The sequence below is a fragment of the Amphimedon queenslandica genome, unplaced genomic scaffold (genome assembly GCF_000090795.2).
Source record: "Amphimedon queenslandica unplaced genomic scaffold, v1.1 AMPQUscaffold_13505, whole genome shotgun sequence".
In the NCBI taxonomy this organism is placed as follows: domain Eukaryota; kingdom Metazoa; phylum Porifera; class Demospongiae; order Haplosclerida; family Niphatidae; genus Amphimedon; species Amphimedon queenslandica.
This window is the reverse complement of record NW_003546259.1, coordinates 273654-277718: the sequence shown is the minus strand read 5'-3', so window position 1 is coordinate 277718 and position 4065 is coordinate 273654. Positions and strand designations below refer to the sequence as shown.

At 36.4% G+C, this 4065-nt stretch overlaps 1 long non-coding RNA gene across 2 annotated transcripts; it reads left to right on the top strand.

Annotated features, from left to right (window-relative positions):
- Window positions 1–1054: 1054 nt before the first annotated feature.
- Window positions 1055–1380, top strand: LOC109593784 (uncharacterized). Of its 2 annotated transcripts, XR_002191145.1 has the most exons (4): window positions 1055–1127; window positions 1173–1199; window positions 1256–1285; window positions 1337–1380. It is a non-coding gene; the product is annotated as an uncharacterized LOC109593784 (long non-coding RNA). The 2 variants fall into 2 exon arrangements; XR_002191144.1 differs by having other exon boundaries at window positions 1067–1199.
- Window positions 1381–4065: the final 2685 nt, after the last annotated feature.

The following is a 4065-nucleotide window of genomic DNA, read 5'->3' as shown; positions in this document are numbered from 1 at the left end:
GCACCTCGACTAACAGGATCATCTCGACAATCAACTCCAGGTGTAGATGATCCACCAGACCTCGCAAGGAGATTGAAGTACCACATTCTCCAAGGCAATCTCTAGAACCACCTGCAACATAAAGAAAATGTGGTAATTGTGGTCAATTTGGTCATAATAGAAGAACTTGTCCATGTAATCAGTAAATGAATAACAGAAATGAGTTTGTGTAATGCACATACTATTGATCCCCTTTCAACAGGAGAGGAACTAGTTTGTCTACAACAAACAGACTATTGATCCCCTGAAACAGGAGTGGAACTAGTTTGAATGCCAAATATTCAAACTATTGATCCCCTAAAGGAGAGGAACTCATTTGTAAGGCTAAGACATAAAAACTATGGATCCCCTTTTTTGAAAACAAAGGTGTGGAACTAGTATGTGCGTGAGACGTCAACATAAACGCAAACACTCATTTTTGTTTAAAACTTACTAACTCAAAAGAGAAGGCCCGAAAGAAAGTTAGTCACGAAGTTATCATGCAAGTGACTTGTGTTTATCTGTACAGGTGAGAGGACTGATGATAAAAATGTGTGGGAGGAGAATACCGAAATAGAAGTTATTGCGTCATTCACAGCCAATCAAAGAACACCAAGTGTCACCTGTGACCTTTAGGAAATAAAATAAGATACCTGAAACTGTAACTTCAAAATCAAAAAGTAATGGCTGCCCCAATAGAGGATGTCCTCATTGAGGTCCATCCATCTGATGGTAAGTTGGGAATGTGTAACCCTATAGTGATAACTATAATGCCTTTTGTTTTTGGTAGATGAACTTGGTAAGTTGTTGGTACATGTATGTTTGTGTTGTACATTAAAAGCAAAAAATAATTGTATTTATTGCAGAAAAAGATGGAGTAAGGGTGAAAGAGATGAAAGGAGACAGAGGACAGAGGAGAAGGGGGACAGAAACAAAGAGGAGGGTGGACATTGTCAAAAGGAGAATGGTAGATTAAAAGGTGAAACATACAACTATACATGACATTGTTTTTAATAGAATCAAACAGCTTAAGTAAGTTTATTTACATGTGTAATTGTGTGATAATTTTTGTTGTGAAGTAGCTATGAGAAGGACTATTAAGCTAAAAAGTAATTTTGCATTCAATTTTAGTTAGTTCTATTTACAACAAATAGGCAAGAAGAAAGAAGGAAGGCCCTTAGGTAATTAAACAATAGTTGAATTACTTGTACTTTAATTTCACATTTCTTAACTAAAGACTTGGAACAGTTCAGGCCTGCTCTCCGAAGTAAACTTAATTTTAAGTGTAAATTAAAGGCTTTATGCCATTGTAATTTAGGGCAGTTGGAACTCATTGAAGAGGGCAGGAGGAAGAGGAGGGGGAGTAGTGAGGAGATGGGAGAAGAAACAGAGACAGGGCAAGAGACAGAGACAGGCGAGGAGACAGGGACAGGAGAAGAGACTGGGACAGGACAGAGAGAGACAAAGGAAAAAAATTTGAAGTATCAAAAGAGCATTATTGAAATGAGTAATCACTAGAATTTTTCCTTTGCTTAGAAAAAGGGAAGGCAACACAGAGGAGGGTGGGGTAAAGGTGGAAATCGTGGAAGAGGAGGGAGGGGAGGAGGCCAAGGATGTAGAGGGGGACGCCAAGGAGGAACAGGAGGAGCCCCTCGTCCAACAGTAAGGAAAGGAACATAATGAAACATAAGAATAACAATAATCTTTTATAGGATTCATCAGCAAGTGCCAAAACTATAAATTACTTTAATGTTAAATATAGAAACCTTAATTATAGTTCTAAATAAAATCTAAATAAAAATATTACCTATAAACTCAAGCAGAAGCGATGTCTGGATGTAAATGACCCAGATGATGTTATTGGCACTAGAACACATAGCAATAACTCTACAACTTTTGTAATGAAATAACTTACTTGTATTTGAAGTCTCAATGCATGGCTTGGCTTTAGATCACTCTTAAGATGTCCAAAAAGCAAGAAAAGTAAGTTAAAATGCTGTCAAGTGCTTCTTTTGTCTTTACCCGTTTATTAATTGATGTGGGTGTGGTTTACGTGGTGGGCGTGGTCACATTTACTACGTGAATGGGCGTGACACGGAAACATTGAAAATAGCTTAAAATGCCTTTTTCTCTGTACTTGTATTCCAGAGCAATCGTCCAGATAGCGTCCCTAACTGCAAAGTTTTATTGCGCATTGTCATAAAATGGATATCGCTGGAAAGAAAAATTTTTCCTCTATCTGTAAGTACCAAAAATTGATTTTACCGAATTCCCGCAGATAGCCTGGTTTTCTCATATCGGGTCACCTATACACAATAATTTGAAACCATCTCGACAATAACAAGATAATTATTGTTATTAACATCAATTTTTAACATGAATAAAAACATAAAAATGTAACAATGAAAGTGTTTTACTTCATACTGGACGTTACTATTAATAGCTAGTTACATGATGCTTAGCTATTTTAGCACACTTATGATCCTTGGAATGCTTCTTACATGTAAATAAAGACCAGTCCTGTAGTTTTAAGAAGTTAAAAGATGGTCATAATCATCCACACTCCAGCTGCAAAATAACAACTGAGTGAGTTATTCCATCGTACCTTGTCCTGATGGACTGAGACTAACTCTGATGATAGACACTAGTCATAGGACTCAGCTGAATGCACTTCTATCTTCCTAGCAATGGAGGGGCAAGCGCCCTGGCTCCTGAAAGCATAATTTAGAAAAACAGGAATGGCCAATGGTTGAGAATATTCCTATGATAAAATGCTATAAAAGCCAAAACAGCAACCAAAGAGCTTACAAAAGAGATAAATAGAGTATACTGAAACAAAAGGACAGCTCAAAGTGGCTCCCACAGCTAGAATGAATGGATAAAAAAGAAGATTGTTTAGCCTGTCTTTCCCTCCAAAAAACCCGCAATTTTACCACCATTTTGGTGGCGCGTTAATTAGAATCATTTCTGTGCATAAGGTCCCTTCCAATGAAAGAAATGAAATTATGATTTTTATTGGTTAGACTATACTTTTCTTTATTAATATTAAAAATGCTAACAATGTATTTTCAATCATCATTTTCTATTTTTATTATAGCCACATAACAAATTTGATGAACACCAATGCATTAGAGGTGAGATGGCAAGTTTCCTGAAGCCTAGAAATTGTAGGAAATTAACTTTTCACACTCTTGCATTTACATAATTATCTTTTTCCAAATTTTATGGCAAAACTTATATAGGCGGTAGCCTATATGTAGGATTGAGGTTCATTTTTCAAGATGGCGGCCATTTTTATGATTTTCAAACACTTTTAACTCCTTTATCTTACATGGTACAGCCTTATTAATGGCTTAGATGAGCTCTCCTTCACTGAGCGATTCTCCAGGTACCTTTAAAGTGGACTGTAATGTAGCGGCAGCATTTTTGGATAACAGGCCCAAATTCAAATTTCTGCAAAATTCTTCAGCCTTTTTCTTATTCTTATTTCATCTTCTGCTAATCTTTTAATCCAGAGAACTGCTGAAGTTGCCTTTTAAATCACTCCTCTGGGCTTGGGTAAAGGACCACAAAGGTAGTTTCAAAAAGAAGTGAGGACAGAGACCAACATGGAAGACAAAATCCAGCAGCAGCCACCACGTGGGTTTATGTTTTGACGCCATTTTAATTTACACGTACGTGATTAGCATGAATATAATTAACTTAACCACAGAATGTAATATCTTAATTTAAGAAAAAAGAATGGAAACAAGTAATTAAAAAACATCAAAAGTGGGAAAATAGTAGGATTGAGTGTGGAGAAAAGTAAAGAAACAAGAAAGTACTTGCAAAATGGTGTGGTAAGAAATGCTACACCACTGCATGAAGATTTCTACCCAAAAGCACAGCAATGATCCTGACTGTCAACTATGATAGCACTATGAAGCATTTAATTTTTATGCAGTGGTGTAGGATTTCTTACCACACCAGTTTGCAATTACACTCTTGTTTCCTTACTTTTTTCCACACTCAGTCCTACTACTTTCCATTTTTTAATGTTTTTTATTT